Consider the following 19,137-nt stretch of genomic DNA (forward strand, 5'->3'; position numbering starts at 1 on the left):
ATTATCATCAACATTAGCATTTGAACTCTGTCCCTCAATCACTGCCATCTCCGAAATATTCTGTTTAATGACATATCAGTCTCTGAACAGTGGCGAATCACTCCTGTGGCGACTCATAATCGTCTGCTAAATAATTGGTCCAGCCAACACACCCATGGTGGGTCCCAAATGGGTTGGCACTGGATATCGGGGGCCCACACTCAGCTAATTTGACGGCCATGGTCCACATGGGTTAGCCCATATCGTCTGCGATCAAGCCCTATGGGTAGCATAGATCCCATTTCATGGGTCCCAATGGATGGGGCCCATATAGTCTTAACGATGTACGATATTGTTGGTTTGGGGTTACTTTACCAGTATACGTAAATCCACTAAACTACAATATTCAATGAAAAGAAACCAGTATTTTACTTGATTAAGCAAGGTTTTAATTTGCAAAACTATTAGGACATTTACACAAAAACACAACTCTACAGAGTGCAAAAAAAAGTTACAAGGGTTAGTTCACCCAAAAATCTGAATTTCTGTCATTAATTCTCAGTTATCCCAAAAACCCGTAAGACCTTCTTTCTAATGCAGAAACACAAATTAAGATATTTATGAAATCATCCTCCTATCACATGGAATGGATTCAGTCTATTTTTGGGTAAATTGCTGCTATTAAGAGAGCTGATAACCAAATTTGTGTTACAAGAAACAAAAAGCTTGGGGGCAGAAATTAATGTATATATTTAAAGCTCTAAAACTTATCATTTCATACAGTTAAAAAACTCTAAATATCCAAACGAAACAAGTTAGCCTGTTTCACTTCTCGCTCTCCAAAAATAATGAATCAACCATTGTGCCACTTTTTTTTTAATTCCCCTTTTTCACAGCAAACAGACCCACTGTGTGTCATTACACATCAAGTATAGATCAGGGGTTTGCAAACCTGTCCTGGAACACTCCCAGCACTTTCGATACACAAAAATAATTCCAAACACAGCCCAATGCTCTCTCTCCATCATTGTTGTAGCATTAAACTGGTTACTCATTGCGTCTCTGAGGTTTACATGCCGACACACTGCACGGTCACCAGCTTTTCGTGCATTCCGTTCAGAATGAACACTGCATGACGGACAAATTATGGACATGAGAAGCATGACTTTTCAAGATCCGTCAGCGACTTCCGGTCTATTCCTTAGAAAAAGTTTGTCTCAGCAGCTTTGTGAATTTTGAGTGAGAAAACGCTGCGAACTTTTATGCTATTTTAGGAGAATTCTGCCAGAGCGTGAATTCGGCGCTCCCCCCCCGAACTTCTCGCCCATTGCGATGAGTTTTCAGTCAGAACACATTTCACACATCATGATTTTAAATCCGTTTATTGAATGATTGTCACTCACGGTTCATGATTTCGCAATTTTGCAAAACACTGTCGGTAAAAAATCAAAAATTTAATGAACTTATTGTGAAACATTGCTATGTTGTTACCCAGGTCAGCGATGCTCAGTTTTCAGATGCAGCCTGATCAAAACCCCATTCAGAAAGTCAAACTGCTGTCCAGGACCAAGTTTGTGATTCCATAACGATACCATCACACAACAAAACACATGCATGCTGGTAAATATTTGTGTAATTATTGTTTCCCATTAAAACTGATAAACTTTTCCTATAGTAAACACGAAGTAAGTAATAGCCACTTTGACCCCATTAGTAACTGAGATCAGTGTCAAGCTTCTTCAATCAGCTGCGCGCTTTTATTGTAACTCTTGCAAATGAAGCTAACTCCACTTGACATTTTTTTCAGGAAATGCTAACGATCGAATACTATTCTGTCATACAAAAATGTTTTCTATGCAATTTTTACAAAAGCACAAGAGCAATGGTAAGCTACAAACAAACAAAATGCAGCCCACACACAAAATCTTGCATATCATATATGTCCTAATGTTTAATATCTGTTCACATATGGTTGGTTCATGTTAAGGTGTAAAACAGTTGTTTCAGATTTGTCCTTATTTGGAATGTATAACAGATATATGCTGCCAGTATGTCATGTATATATACACAATGGTGTTATTTTGCACACATTTTTACCTGAATACAGTCAACTTAATTTTTATTTTTGCTCTATTGTCTTTTATATATATAATCGATATATATATATATATATATTATATATATATGTATATATAGATATATAATATATTTAAGTAACTAGTGTAGTTGCTTTGTATGTATATATTTATATCATTTCATACAGTTAATCAATATCCCACGAAGAGTGCCGTTTCAGCTCATATTTTTGATAACAAAATAATTCCAAAAACACAGCCACAGCACTTTTTCTGAGCAACATTGTTTCGTTCCTGAATGAATCAGCGCAAAGGCAGTGACTTCCGGGTTGCTGGGCGCTGCGACCTGCTTGCTGCCAGAGCGAGAGCCCTGCCCATCGCAGGTCCACCGTATTTCACAATCGCAAGGTCCAAAAAATCAATTTAAAATTTATTGAAAATTGCTGTGAACTGATCCACTGAAGTCTGTCCACGGTGGTCCATAAGATCCATCACAATAACACATGCAGCTAAATATTGAATTATTGTTACTGCTAAAATAGTGAAGAATAAGTAATAAGACCCCAGTGGAACTCCCCTGTCGCTGACCAAGGGCTTGTCAATCCTACACTGGTAAAGCTACAAACCAAAATGCAAAAGTGTCCCTATAACTGTTCACTCGTATCCCTTTTGACCTATGTCCATGCTCTTTTGTCATATTTTTATTTTCAATTTAGGCTATACTTTTCAGCTCATATTTTTGGCCGTTTGTTTTTCAGCAAAGGCATGAGGTCCACACTCACCAAGGTCCACATTGTAAAATTTCCAGTCTGAATCCCCTGGAATAACTCATCCTTCTGACCAGTGTGTATAACATGATCCTCATCTTTCATGTTTTATGCGGGCTCATTGCCGTTTGTAGCAAAAGAGACTCAAAACATTGTAAATTCAGCATACAATCCGCATATTAAAAGAGACATCTAAAATTAATGTGTAAACCTATCTCCTAAAAGACATGACATGTTTCAGTGCCGGATGCTTACGCCATTCAAATGAATGGTGGTACATTTGAAATCACTACTTTACTAGATGTTTTATAGCAACTAACACCAACCAATCTATAATTAAAAAAAAAACCATTATCAATTGATTAAAAATAAATATCTTGCTCAAAAAAAAATATACATACATCTTCATTCATTAAGCAAAAAAAATAAACACATCTCATATCCTACCTCTCTCCAACTCCAACTAGAACATCCTCCGGCACCTGAAGCCATTTTGCATAGAGATGGATGACGTCTCCACGTGGGACATCTTACACGACTCCCACTTAAATCACAAAATTAAACTAATATCAAACCGGATATTGTCTTAATATAGGGAGATGAGAGGGTCTGTATTACTGACTATTGGGGTTTAAAAAGCATAACGGTCAACTTGGATCACGTGTGCTTTAATAACCAATCACATTACAGCCTTGACGTCACTGAATTTTAGTCAGAGTTCTGCGACACTCAATTGCCGTTTACGGATACCATAGGAATTAATGAGAAGTACCGTAAGCTGAATCCCACCTGTCGCAAAAAGTCAGTGACTTCTCTTATAAAACAGATAAGAGTTTTTTTTTTTTTTTTTTTTTTTTTTTTACAGATTTAAGTGTTTTTTTCAGTGGTAACTCTAAAAATAGTTCAATCCAAAAGTACTGTTTGGTGTAAAACATGTTGAAGTTTAGCCGATAGGCTATCGATTCATTAAATGATAAGCTTTTTCCTTTAAAATGCTGTTTATTCAGCGTAGCGAAGCCTCTACTCCATTGACATCCATAAAAAAAAAAAAAAAAACCCTGCCTCTGGTCTCCTTTCCCACACACTGGCAAAGTAGAAGCGGTATCATCAGCCGTTATGCTTTTTGGGCTAAAGGTTGCAAGCTTGCCTTCTAGTGGCTTTGACCAAACCATGCAGAAAAAAAAAAAAGACAAAACCAGATTTAAAAAATGTGAACTTTCACAGCTTCACTCTCACCCAACACTGCTCTCACCCAAACCTGCCAGCACGCACCCCATGAGAGAGAGAGAGAAAGTAAAAGAAAGAAGACGGAAATCAGAATCTCAAGAAATCTACTGATTTCACTGAGGTAAGACCTCATGAATGCAATGAAGTTCCAGTTTGAGTGTTTGAATTCAAATGACCAATATAAATTTATTGTTTAATATAATGACCAGAATATCGTTCTCTTTAGCAACGAGTGTAACACTTATTTTATTCACAGTAAATCTCTTAGCCAAATCTTTCTTTTGTCATTTTTATAGCATGTATATTTAAGACTTGCCAGCAATTAAGAAATATAAAATGACCCTTGTGACAAACAAGTACACTTTAGCATACTTTTAAAAAGAAAAGTGTACTGTGGAAATAACATACTTTAAAAGAATATACTTAAAGTGTGAACTAAATGTAATGTTTTCAGACACTTTACTGCATGTTAATTGCAAATAAATGAAAATGTACTATAGATTTAATGTATATTAAAATGCAGTTAGCTGAACTTTAGAGTTCTACTTTGATCTGTTTTTGTACACTTAAAATGTATAGTTTCATAATTGATGAACTTTGCAACATTAATATATATATATTTTTCATTTATCCTTTTTTTTCTTTAGTCTTTATTTGTGTGCAGCTGGATTGAAACAATGGAATGAATCATTGTATTGTATAAAGCATTATACAAATAAATGTGACTTGACTTAAAGACTTTTTTATAAAAATGCAGGAAGGTAAATCTCTTGCTCTTTTTAGATTTTGTCTTTCAGCATCTCAAAGTGATCAAAGAGGATGAATAAAACTACACTGATCGTGACATCTCTAACACAGCTGCTGATGTAACTTTGCTGTTTTACAAAGATCATTTATATATCGCAAATGAATTTTCATCTTTCAATTCCTTATTCTTCAAGAAAGGATTAAGAAATCGGACTTTCAATTGTAGCAACAATCACTTTCTGGGGAATAATTAACTCAAATGAAGTGAATATTCATGAGTCTATGAATATGATGTGCTTATTGCTTACAAATATTAAATTACCCAAAGAGGGGAATATTTATCATTTAAAGGTAATCTTTACTAGAATTAATGTAAGTATCTAGACCATCTGTTCGTTCCCGCGCACTGGATGCCCTAGACTCCCCCTTAAAAGATCAATAAAAATACCCTTCGTACAAATCCAAGAAATATTACTCTTCTGATCAGGAAGAACAAATTTTCTGTGTCTGTAGTATTTAGATTACTGAAAATTAATTCCTAGAAAACAAAGCTTGTAGCTTAGATTACACGATTCAGGGACTTCGATCTTGATGAGCAATAAAACGGTTCAATTCGAGCAAATTATGGTATTTAATAAAAGCGGGATAAAGAGTACATAACTACAATTCACACAGAGTAAATATGAGTATATAGCAAAACAAACAATACAATTTAAACAAGATAACAAATGAAAATAGTAATGAGATAGAAAGGGAGAGAAAGAGAAAAAGTGAGAGAGAGAATAGGAAAGGAGGGAAGGCAGATCTCAGAGAGTGACAATTTTCAAACAGTTAACTTTGCGAGAGACTCCAAGCCATTGGATAATTTCACAAAAATGGAATAGCCTAGACAACCTTAAACAGCATTTTTTAAGTTGCGATATAAGAAAGTTTACTTGCTTTGATCTGGCTCTTGTGTGTAGCTGAGGCTCAAATTGTCCGTTGTTGTAGCTTCTGCGTGTCTCCGTTCCGGAGCTGATGATGCGTGAGTTCGATGGTTAACGCGAATGTAAACTTTGCCAAAAGTGATTAGACTTAAGTCGTTTTTGGCTCGTGAGGACATTGAACGAAGTCAAATATCAGAAGAAAATAAAGAAAAACTAAGATAAAATGAACAAAAGAAGAACAAACGGAGGGACTTTCTTGAGAATCCCGATCGCGAAGCTGGGAAACCCCCCTCTTTTCTCTGGCAGAATGCCAAGAGCAAGGGTTTCCTTTGTTTTTTATTGAAAGGTTGGTTCACAGCCTATGGTCACCTTATGAACCAATGAGGTGTGAGAAACTGAGGCGGGAAAAATCTTCTTTGTCTGCTGATTTCCGCCCACTGGTCCTAATTTATGGCGATGACAAAATTACACATTTTTCCTCAGAAAGATTGTACTTCTGAAACAATGCATCTTTTTGTAATTTGCCTTGAGATTCGTCAACAGTCGGGTTTCTACGATCATACAGACACCATAAACTACTATAACTTTGCGAGTCAGGGATACAGAGATACAGAGTTATTCCTAACTACAGGCATATAAAAGTTTTGATTAAAACACACAGTAAAAATTATATCTATTCCACTATATCACGTGAAGACATCTAAGCACATAAAGAGATACCATTTAATACATTTAGAGGTAGTTTTATCAAAAATGTTCATGTGTGAGCCAGAAATGCTCGTGTGTGTGTTAGTCTGGAATGGTGTCGTACTGTGAGTAAAAAAAGGCGGGTGTTTGTCTTTCCTTTTAGGCTCACGAGAGTATCTCTGGACCATCTCGAAGGTGTAATAAATGTCACTAGGGCTGAGATGTCGTCGACATCGCGGGCGCCCGAGTGGGGAGTTTTATGTTGGAGAGATTGTTAGAAACAAAAGTCCTTATCTTGTTTTGAAGTTCTTGTCTCTGAGTGCCAGGATGTGTTAGAGAGTCAGGATTCATTAATATGAAAACGATGGGTGAATACCATCGCTCATAGTGTTACATTCCCCCTTTGTGGTCAGATGATGCCATGTGGTCATTATCGGACAACACCCATCACAATGGTTTGGAGGCAGGTGAATCATGATGGGTCAGATAGCAGGTGTTTGTTAGGGCTGACGACCCAGCTCGATGCGGTCCGTATCCGTTTCTGGGTAGTGTGGTACCATTCCCTCCGTGGTTTCCATCGGAGACCTCCAGTCAGGGTTGTCTTGAGTTTGGCTGCAAAGGTTCGCATCTCGTTGAGTTTCCTTATAGGATGAAGGCCACACCAAGGGTCAGGGTGTGGCCGATGACCATGGAGATGCACAGTGCTTGTGTCAGCTGCAGTCAGGCTTGGACAACAGGTGAGGTGTTCAGGATGGGTGATCGAGACAAGGCTTGGAGGGCAGCTGCGTTGACGGGAGCAATGTCAATGAGCTGAGGCCCCCTTTTTGTCAATCCATAGTTCTAACTCTGGACCTAGGGTGAAGTTGTAGTTCTTGAAGAAGGATGGATTTCTAGTTCTGATTGGTACTCTTCACTCGGAAGATGGTATAAGGCCAGATCATCAAGGTGGAGGATGGCCCCTTTCGCGGGACCTTGAATCCACATGCTATGGTCAATGCAGGTTGACAAGGGTGGCGGTTGTCATGTGGGTCGTAGGTCAATGTAGCGGTACGTACTGGAGTGTTAACGAGCCATCTAATCACCTACAATCTCAGCTTGCGTCTCGGTGACTTGGCTGCGAGGCTGGGCGTCGGCAGGGCAACGCGTGTCGCTGATCATGGGTTTCAACCCGCAGATTCCATCAAGTATTGTCTCGGAGAAACGGTTTGCTGGGCAGATGGTAGTGGATGTCTTTTAGTCAGGGTGCACATGTGCAGGTTCGGGGCTAAAGTACAGCTGTGTGTTGCTGTCATGGTATGCAACCCACCTCAGGGGGGGTACGTATCTTGATATGTGTGTTATCCTTCCAGAACCCCACATTAACAATGTCTTGAGTCTGTAGATTCGGCTCGACTCTATGATGGGTAAGTTCAGGAGGAAACTCATCTCCTTCTGATCGGGATCCATGTAAAGGGGAATAGCGCTACCCAGTGAGTAGGCAAGGTGTATTTGCATAGGATCAGTGGGTGAGGTGATGGCAGACGCCAGCACATTTTGCAACAGGCTTAAGGGTATCAGGTAAGCTGGAATTCTTCTCATGGCTAGACTGTCGATGGAGGAACTCACTTCCCATAACATGTCAGTCATTAATGCTGTGACCAGCTGCGTTTGGGCAAAGTCATTCTGGAAGACATGAACAGCTGTTTCATGGAGTTCACGGTCTGGTTCAAAAGCACGCTATGAGTGTTGAGAATGACCACCGTTCCTTTCAATGTCTTTCCGATGGTTTGCAAGGATGCACTCTGTGTGGTGAGTTGCTCTTTTAGCTGTGGAAGTTCAGTCTGGATTTCAGCCACATGCCGTCTCACAGTGCCTATGTTTACTGCATTGACACTGGACATACCAATGTTGAACAGAGTTCCAACAGCAGCGGTGGCTCCGAGCAATGCTCCCAGGAAACGTTTGGAGTGGCGGTTGTGTCCACCTAATTCCGCCTGGGTAACAGTCATCTTTTCAAGTTGGTTTGAGCAGGTGCTTGACATCGGCCTCGGCGTGATAGAGGGAGTCCTCTGTCCAACGGGCACCGGCCCAGCTGTACTGGGCTACTGCGCGGGGGTAGTGTGCTCTGTAGACATTGCGGGGGTCGAGTCGAACGTATACTTTCTGGGTGTGTGCTTCCGACAATTCGTGATCAGGAGTCCTGGGTTGTTCTCTCAGTACAATGCCCGAGGCCGGACCCGGTGTGATAATGTCTGATGGTGGCTGGCCTCTGGTTGTCTGGAGGCACAGGATGACAATCCACGGCAGCATCTGTCTTTCTCTGCTAGTGGCCACATGTCTCTTAATCTGGTTACGGTGGACCCATTTGAGAACTGGTTCTCTCGATCCCCGGTTTAGCTGGATTTGGTACGCAACTGGGGAGAGTTTGTTCATAATGTCATGAGGTCCCGTCCAGTGTGGTAGGATTTTCTTTGACAGCCGCTGGGGGCCTGTCTGAGTTGGTGGGGTGAAGCTGTAATACAAGACCCTGTCGCCCACATTTAGTTCCTGGTGTGATGCTTTCCGGTCGTAATATGCTTTCTGGCCTTCAGCGCTTTTTTGCAGGTGTTGCTGGGCAAAAGCAAAAGTTGTTTTCAAATGTCTATGGAGCTCGTCAAGGTACTGGAATGTGGTATAAGCAGTGACAAGGTTGGAGTCTCCTGGTTGATACAGCAAGTGTAGTGGTAGGGTCATCTGCCGCCCAGTCATGATTTCAAAAGGGGACACCCGTGTTGATTCCTGTGGGGTGGCTCTGATGGCCGTCAGCACAAGGGGTAGTTTTTCTACATCCCAGTCTTTCTGGTTAGCAGACACATACTTTTTCAGCATGGCAACCACCGCTCGGTTCTATCTCTCTACCTGGCCGGACGCGATTGGATGGTGGCTGATGTGAAGTTTAGCTTGTACCCCTAGGCATTGCCAGATCTGTTGCATGATCTCGGCCGTGAAGTGGGTACCTCTGTGCTACCTCTGGGCAGTGTCATTGGGTGCTGGCAGACATTCTACCCACTTGGTGAACTGGCACACCACTGTGAGAAAGTACTTGTTGCCTCTTGTTGACCTGGGCAGGGGCCTACCCAGTCAGTTTGAAGGTCTGACCACGGGAACGTGATCCCTCTGCGTTGCAGTGGGGCTCTGTGGTTTGGGTTTGCTGGTGTGAACTGGCAGCACACAAGACATTCTCTGACGTACTCTGCCACATCTTGCTGCATGCCGGGCCAAAAATGCCACCTGTGTCAGTGTGTCATACGTGGCTCTGGTACCGTGGTGTCCAGCACATGGTGTGTCGTGGGCATACATTAGCATTACCCCGCTTTGGCATCGTGGCACCACGAGCCGTGACGCTGTGCTGTCATCCGGTGCAAACCACAGAATGTCGTCCTGTACGCGCAGCATGTGTCTGGTGTTATATAGGTGTCGGAGGCACGAGTCATCAGTGAGCTCAGCCTGAGTGATAGGGTGGTTGGAGGGGTCAGAGAGGTGGTTAAGAATTGTCTTTATGACAATGTCAGAGGCTTGCATATCTGCAATGTCGTTGTTGGAAATCTGCGGCGTTAGCGATAGCTGCTGTGAGGCGGGCACTGCCACAGGTAAAGGTCGTTTGCTGCGGGTTAACACTGCAACATTGGGGCTGGGTGTGGGTTCTGGGGGTGACCACACCTCCCCATGTAGTGCGCCTGTTTTGGCGAGGGCGTCAGTTTGATAATTTAGGTCTTTGTCCAGACCTGGTAACTTTGAGTGTCCTTTTACCTTCTTCCAGTACACAGTTATATTGTGTGTTTTCATGATGTTATCACATTCCTGGAACAGGTGTTGGTGTTTGACTGGCTTGTTGTTTGCCGTTTTAAACCATTCTGTTTCCAACCTGGAAGGTGGCACACAAAAACTGAGTCTGACATAGTTAGAGTCTGTACAGATGAGGATTTCTCTGATGTCTGGGCTGATGCGATCTGCAGAGTTATGAGAATGGCTGCTATTTCTGCATATTGTGAAGACTGGGGACCTAATTTGAAGTGTTGTGGGGGGCATGGCTGGTCGTTGACCCACAGCACTCCTGCACCTGCCTTAAGGATGCCATCGTGGTTGTAGGAGCATCCATCGACGTAGGCTGTGAACATGCCTTGACACGCATTCTCTTCAAAGTACCTGTGACAGGTTGGTTGTTGCTGTTGGGGTTCTTGCACGCCCATTGCTTCTGCAGGTGTGTTATCAGAGCAGTTTTGGGCATGCGGCCAGGCCATTGCCCAGTGCAGACTTGTAATTCTGTGCATACCGTGCCTCAACATTGCGTAGCTGGTGAGCCATTAACCATGTGGCTATGCGTGAATTGGTGACCACGCCATCTCGGATTCGTTTTGCTGTTGAGGAACATTACTGGCTGTGGCAAGTCCTCTATGATAACTTTTTGTGCCCCAATGTAATTGGAGAATCACTGAATGGCCCATACAGTGCAGAGCAGAGCTTTTTCACAGTCTGAGAACTTACACTCTGGTGGAAGCAGTGTCTTGCTTGCATAGGCAACTAGCTTTCTTGTCTTGGTCATGCCGTTGGTACAGGCCAGCACTGATACATTGGTCAGAAAACCCAGCTTCCAGGTAGAATTCCTTTTGTGGATCGGGGTAAGCAAGACATGGAGCTGTGCATAAATGTCGTTTTAGTTCTTTCATGGCGTGTTCTTGAGCCTTCGACCAGACGAAAGGGCAGTCTTTTTTTAGCAGAGCTGTCAGAGGTCTGGCAATGTCTGAGTAGTTTTCGATGAACTGTCGAGAGTAATTGCATACCCCTAGAAAACTCCGCAGCTCAGAGACGTTAGTGGGAGGCTTGATGTTTTGAATGGCATGAATATGGTTTGACTGTGGTTCAATGCCTTGGGATCCGATGAGCAGGTCCACGTAGTTAACCTTGGTTCGGCACCACTGTCCTTTGTGGAGGGCGATCTTGTACTGTTTGACAAAAGTGGGAGGAGCATCAGGGTGCGTAGGGATGCGCACTGTGTGGAGGTTGGTGAGACCACAGTCTAAAGAGTCTTTAGCAAAGGATTCTTTGAACTTATACAGAACTTGTCTGAGGTCCTTGACGATCCGTATCGCTCTCAAGTGCATTAGCGTCTTGTAGAATTTGCTGCACTTGAGATTCAAAACCTGGGTAAGGCTCCTCCGTCGGTGTGTCATCAGTCGGTTTGGTATTGAGAGGTGTAGTAGGTTCATTAGTCTCACCGACACTCTGGTGGGAGACTGTGTATACTGCGAGGTGTTGGTCCTCAGTCAGCTCCGTTCTGCACACCCGGTCTTTGGCCACTGACATGACAGATGTGATGCCGATGAATTTGAAGGGTGCAGTGAACAATGTGTTGTCTGTACTCCCTTCGGGTATCAGTGCAGGTGGAATGGGCCCAATGACAGGTAGTAGAAGTTCAAAGTCATGAAAGTCATGGCTCACTAGCCATCCCATCCGGTAGGCCTTGGGAATGTTGATGTCAGTTGCCGTGCAGTTGTTGAAAAGGATGTAGACAAACACGAGATGACACTTCAGTGAGGGGGTGTGGCTTCCAGTGTGAGTCCGAGTTCCACACATTCAGGTGAAGGTTGGAAGAAACCCAGCGTGTGGTTTAAGGTTTGACCACATCGCATGTTGAGCCGAATAGCGACCCCCTTTGGTGTAAGCGGGTGATGACCACCGTTTCCTGTTCGTTGACTAAGTGCAGACCTCTGGGATGGTCTGCCTTGACATGAGGTGTTGTCATGGTTGATGGAAACGCGTGGCTGCAAAGTCAATGGGGCCCATACAACTTCATTAAAGATGTCCACGTGAGCCTCGAGGCGAATCAAGATGTCTGCTCCAATGTAAACATCGTGGGGCAGGTCCGGAAGGATCAGGAAATAATGAGTCAGGCACCGGTAATTCCATTTCACGTACAAAGCGCAGATTCCTCTGGCAGACACCATAGAGGATGGGTGTGGGTTCAAGGGGAAATGGGTGTGCTTGCTGGCATACGGAAGGTCCGTTATGTGTCTTCTCAATGATTGCGTTGTATAGTGAGAGAGACTAATGGCTTAGTTGTCTGCCCATATGGCCAGAATAATGTCCGTTGTGGTTACATCATGCAGCTGCAGTTCGGTTTTGACCTTGGGGGCCGTAGGTATCAGAGTCTTTGGTGGCCTTGAAGGTGCAGAGGAGCGAACTTGAGCCTTGGCTTGTAGTTGAGGCTGCGTACCCATGGCTGACTGCTGGGGTTCCCGTGACCTCTGTGACCTGACAGTCTGGCTCTGTGGGAGTTCCCGGTGACCTCTGTGACCTGACAGTCTGGCTCTTTGGGAGTTCCCGTGACCTCTGTGACCTGACAGTCTGGCGCCGGCGACCTGTGTGGCTGGAGGGGAAGAGGTTCTCGCACTTGAGCCCAGACTTTCAGCTGTTTGAAGTCTAGTAAAGGCTCAAAGCGATCTAGCAGGTCTTTGCCGATGAGAAATGAATAAGTGTTCATTGGTGAGACATAAATAGGATGTACTAGACTCATAGGACCGATCGTCAGGTGGATGGGAGCTACGTTTCTAAGCTGGATGTCATTTTGGCTGTATGACTGCACACTCAGCTCGCAAGTGTGAATTTAAAGAGTTCGATTCTGTCTCTGAGCTTCACATTTGAGCTTATCAAATAGTTCAGCCGAAATCAACGTGAGGTCTGAGCCTGTGTCCACAAGGGCTTCGAGTCTCATTTCCTTTTCTAAGGTGATGGTTAGGTAGAGTTTCTTTGGTGTTGGGGCTTGTGTGTTGATCGATAAGCAGTCATGGTATATCTTGTGTGTTTGTCGTGTGGAAGTCGTGGCCAAAACAGCACTTTCTGGTTACCTCAGTGTGAGGGATGATGCTTTCTTGGTCAGGAGGTGCAGACGTCACCTGGACTGAGTGGGTGCTGCTGTCGTTTTAGATGATGCAACTGCTAGTTCAATAGTTTGTGGTTGAAAAACAGTGTTCTGGGTGCTTGGTTCAGTTGCGGAGACGTCGGGAAGGGTGTTGGTTTCAGGCATAAGGTTTAGTCATGCGGTGTCTGGTTTTTATCCTTCTTGTCTTCCTTGTGAGGTTTCTTTTTAAGGAACTCTCTCAGTACATTCAGAAGTTCTGCAGCTTCGGACATGACCCCACATACCTTTCTAGATGTGGGTTCAGCCTTGAGCTTCCAAGCATCACGTCGAGAGTGTTCCAGTTAGACAGTTAGGCGGGTTCAATTATGGGTCGGGCCCAAAATAGAGACTTTGACAGGTGGTAGCCTCGTGGGTCACCTGGTGACACCGGCTGTTCGGTTGTTGTCGCTCTACTACTTAGCTCTCCTTGGGGTCTCTCGGTGAACTGTAAGAAACAAAATCACAAACAGCATGAAAAGGGAAAAAAAAAATTGAAGATAGGAAAGAGCACAGTGAAAACAGAAACACCAATAAATTGGTCTGCAATGAAATGGAATGAATACGAACGCTGGAAGTGTTTAGGAAGAGAATAAAGGGGCTAAACCTGCTACCTTTTGCAAGAGTTTTCTGCTAGGGCCTACAGCACGTGTGGCTATGGGAGTAAGAGACCTAGGAAGAGGGTGTGGCTTAGAGAGGAAAAAGGTGGACCAAACACTTAAAATATATCCGGGGGAATATCTAATATTCTGTGCCTTATAATAAGTGGATGGGTTTTATCACATTTGGTTCACCTGGGTGAACTGATGTCGCTCAGGTGGAAACCAGCAGCGCGGGCAGTCTCCCTCGCGCTCCGTTACTCCGTACTCCGTTACACAAAGGTGTCAACAGCCAGACAGCACTGCAAAATTGGGCTTTTCCCTAGAACCCTCTCGAAAGAGAGTGGCCCCTTTTTAGGCCCCGGTTTAGGTACTGGTCCCAGAAATTGTGTTGTTTGTGTCGGCTGGACTGATTGACTACCTTTGGAGTGCCAAATTGCTGAGGTCTTACTGCGGGCCGCAACGACGGACAGAGATAAGAGCAGCCAGTATCAGTAACGCTGGTCGGCCCCCTTGCTCACTGGAAACCTGAGATGACTGTCCAATCACTAAGGGAGTTCCACAATCAAATACACAAAGGAATGAACAAAGGAAACTTAAAGTGAATTAAGATTTGTTTTGTTTTGTCAGGTGGATGGGAGCTACGTTTCTAAGCTGGATGTCATTTTGGCTGTATGACTGCACACTCAGCTCGCAAGTGTGAAATTAAAGAGTTTCGATTCTGTCTCTGAGTTTCACATTTGAGCTTATCAAATAGTTCAGCCGAAAATTCAACGTGAGGTCTGAGCCTGTGTCCACAAGGGCTTCGAGTCTCATTTCCTTTTCTAAGGTGATGGTTAGGTAGAGTTTTTTGGTGTTGGGGCTTGTGTGTCGAACGATAAGCAGTCATGGTATATCTTGTGTGTTTCGTTGTGGGTACAGATAACCAAAACAGCACTTTCTGGTACCTCAGTGTGAGGGATGATGCTTTCTTGGTCAGGAGGTGAAGACGTCACCTGGACTGAGTGGGTGCTGCTGTCGTTTGATGATGCAACTGCTAGTTCAATAGTTTGTGGTTGAAAAACAGTGTTCTGGGTGCTTGTTCAGTTGCGGAGACGTCGGGAAGGGTGTTGGTTTCAGGCATAAGGTTTAGTCATGCGGTGTCTGGTTTATCCTTCTTGTCTTCCTTGTGAGGTGTCTTTTTAAGGAACTCTCTCAGTACATTCAGAAGTTCTGCAGCTTCGGACATGGCTGCACTTTCCTTGTTAGATGTGGGTTCAGCCTTGAGCTTACAAGCATCACGTCGAGAGTGTTCCCCCTCCCGGCTCCCTGGGCTTGGTGTTCTGGAGGCTGTAGGTCGGCTATTTCTGAGTCGCCGGCTGGCTTCCCAGGTGGCCCCCCCCTTTTGGTTGTGGGAGGGGCGACGCCGGTCCCAGGATCCTCCAGAGCAGTGTGTTCTGTTGCCTCGGACGGGCACCACCACGACCACGCTGCCCTCTACTGGCTTGGAACGGTCTTGACTCTCGGTGCCGGGTTTATAACTGTGGTGCTGTTGGGCGCCCTCTAGGGTCAACTCTGAATAGGACTCAGAGACAGGGCAAATAGTTGGGGTGTTTTACAGTCTTTTCTGACACAGTCTTTTGTTTGGTGTAAGCCTTATGGGCTAAGTCGCTTAACTGTTGTGTTGACATGCTACACGGGCACACTAATACTCCCAAATGGTGGCTTACAGTAGGATGGAGGTTTCGAAGAAAAAAAAGAAACAAAGTTCGGAAGTTAATGTCTTCCTCCATGCCTGGTTCATTTCATGCTCCGAAGTAGGCACGTCGCAGTCGGTTATAGAAATTCGTTGGGGTTTCAAGTCGACCTTGCTTGAGGTCCATTGCGGTTACTAACCTTGGTTCTGATTCTGGATCAGAGAATTCACGCACCAAAGCTTTTCGCAGTTGCTGGGAGTCGTTTTTGACAGTCTCTGGTTGACGGTCTAAGAAACTGCGTACCTCACGACTGGACGTAATTCTAAGCAGGTACAGTTTGTCCAAGTGGTTACGTTGGCGACAGTTTGTAAGTGAAAGTCTATGTCTTGTAACTAAGTGTGAATGTCATGGCCTCCTGCAGGATCTGGGTTGAACGTAGGGATGTTTCTAGCCAGCTTGTCCAGTTCTTTGGGAGCCATGTGTCCGTGGCCGGTGACCAGGACTTTCTGGAAGGGTTTTCCCTCCCCCGCTGCTGACAGGGGTTCGTGGAGGCTGGTTGGTGACATTTTGAAAAGCAGGCTTTCACTTCCTTTTTCAGCTCTAAGTTCTTGGCTGAAAGGCTTGGGTCCACTGGCCAGGGGAAACTCTATGGAGTGTGTTTCCTCTTTTTGTTCACTTTGCAGTCTATAAGAATGTTTCAGTTCTCTGTGAACGATGTCAAGTTCATCTTTAAGAAAGTTTTTATGCTGTGTAAGGTCATGAGATTTCAGCTCGGGCTATGTACAGGTGAATTTCATAGGCCTTAGCTTTAGCATCTCTTTCTTTCAGTTCAATTTCAGCCCTTTCAAGGAGGGCTTCAGCTTGTCGGAGCTTTGCCTCGAGTCCCTCTCGGGCTTCTCTCTCCAAATGTTCTCTTTGGTCTGTGTCCAGACGAGATTCTCCAGGGCATTTTGAAGTCTGTATACTTCCTCCTGTAGCCCTGGGTCTGTGGCATCCTCTTTCTCGCGCTGGTCTTGGGTCTCGAGAAGTAGCTTATCTAGACGTCTCTGGGTGTGAGCCTGATGCTTCCGGGCTTCCTCCGCTTGAAGTCTTAGAGTTACAGCTTCCTGCTCCAGGTCGAGGTAGCTCTTTTCGCTGAGCCGTGCCTGGGCGATGAGGAGGTGAGCTAGGGTCCCGGTGATCCTGGCGAGTTCTTTGTGGGGGTAACTCTGCGTCGGATTGTGTGCCATCAGCTGGCCCATCTCAGTGTCCAGTCGTCTTTGGCTCAAGTGCTGTCAGGTCACTGGTGTCCGTGGGCAGAGAAAGGGGGGTCATCATCGTTTCCAGCCATGTCGCTAGCTGATCCCAAGGGACTGCGGGACTGGATGAACGGGACATCCTGGCTCACTGCAGACGACGAGAGAAACACAGCCACACACAACAGAGGCCAATGCAAGTTTGTTCTCTGGCTAACGAGCTATCGTACGGGCTATGCCGTCTATAAGAATTTCAGCTAACTAATGCAGACAGTTAGACAGTTAGGCGGGTTCAATTACGGCTCGGCCCAAAATAGAGACTTTGACAGGTGGTAGCCTCGTGGGTCACCTGGTGACACCGGCTGTTCGGTTGTCGCTCTACTACTTAGCTCTCCTTGGGGTCTCCTCTCGGTGAACTGTAAGAAACAAAATCACAACAGCATGAAAAGGGAAAAAAAAAATTGAAGATAGGAAAGCGCACAGTGAAAACAGAAACACCAAATAAATTGGTCTGCAATGAAATGGAATGAATACGAACGCTGGAAGTGTTAGGAAGAAGAATAAAGGGGCTAAACCTGCTACCTTTCGCAAGAGTTTCTGCTAGGGCCTACAGCACGTGTGGCTATGGGAGTAAGAGACCTAGGAAGAGGGTGTGGCTTAGAGGAAGGAAAAAAGTGGACCAAAACACTTTAAAATATATCCGGGGGAATATCTAATATTCTGTGCCTTATAATAAGGGGATGGGTTTTATCACAATTTGGTTCACCTGGGTGAACTGATGTCGCTCAGGTGGAAACCAGCAGCGCAGGCAGTCTCCCTCGCGCTCCGTTACTCCGTACTCCGTTACACCAAGGTGTCAACAGCCAGACAGCACTGGCAAATTGGGGCTTTCCCTAGAACCCTCTCGAAAGAGAGTGGCTGCTTTTTAGGCCCCGGTTTAGGTACTGGTCCCAGAAATTGCGTTGTTTGTGTCGGCTGGACTGATTGACTACCTTTGGAGTGCCAAAATTGCTGAGGTCTTACTGCGGGCCGCAACGACGGACAGAGATAAGAGCAGCCAGTATCAGTAACGCTGGTCGGCCCCCCTTGCTCACTGGAAACCTGAGATGACTGTCCAATCATTAAGGGAGTTCCACAAACAAATACACAAAGGATGAACAAAGGAAACTTAAAGTGAATTAAGATTTGTTTTTGTTTAACAGCAACTGAGTGAATATATATATGTAGAAATTAAAGGCAACAGCTGTACCTAATTATGAAAAACAAAACAAAAAGGGAATTATGATTATGATGGTAATTATCCAAAATAACCTAATCCAAAAGAGAGAGAAGAAAAAGAATAAAAAATCAAAAAGAGGAAAAGGACTGTATGGAACATGGGAGGAGGACGCAGTAGCTGGTTTTTACTCCTCTCTATGCTTCACCAGGTGAGCAGAAAACTTAATTCAAATAAAAATTCAAAACTGGTTTTGAAATTGAATTTAAAATACGCAAATGTAAGAAGAATTAAAAGGAAAATCTGAATAATATCCTATAATAACTAATGATAACAGTAAGGTATCATTAATGAATTATGAACTAATCAAAGGGTAAGAGAGCAAGAAATATGCAATTCAAAACAGAATTGAAAAAGCGAGAGATCAGAGAGCTGAACGCTTGAACCGACTCTTAACAGGAGACGGCCACTAGATGTCTCCCTCTTCCTTCTAAGGTAGGTCAATAAGTGGTTGACCTGAGACATTTAATTTACACTATTAAACAATTACATTTTAATTCAAATCATGTTCGAACCAAACTCAAAGTAAAATGTAAACAGTCAAAGGCAGGAAAATTTTTCTAACATAAAATAATATTCGCACGAGCAAAGCTGTAATTGCAAAGATTTATTGAGAATTTAGACGGGCTAATTCAACAACCACAGGGAAAATAAAAAAATTAACATAAGAGAGCATTATCTGAAACGGCCCACGAGATGGCGTATATTGCACTCATGCAGGCTGATGAAATCAGAAGGCGAGGACATAATTTGAGAACTTCTAAACACTTAAAAGAAGACGCCCTCTGGTGTTTAGTCAGCGCGGAATTACAGACAACTGTCAATGTGATTTAGAATCGGAGCGTTTGTCGGCTGATTTTCTGCGTCAAAATCACAAACTAAACAAACAGGCAAAGGGTTTTAGGACCTTTGCGGTGCTATATTACACAAGAGCGTGAGGCAGGATTTTCTTCGCTGTAAAAAACGCAAATGTGAACAACAGGAATTGTCCGTGTCTGTTTGCACTCCCATACACATTTATCAAAATAGC

Source organism: Cyprinus carpio, chromosome B19 (genome assembly GCF_018340385.1).
Source record: "Cyprinus carpio isolate SPL01 chromosome B19, ASM1834038v1, whole genome shotgun sequence".
In the NCBI taxonomy this organism is placed as follows: domain Eukaryota; kingdom Metazoa; phylum Chordata; class Actinopteri; order Cypriniformes; family Cyprinidae; genus Cyprinus; species Cyprinus carpio.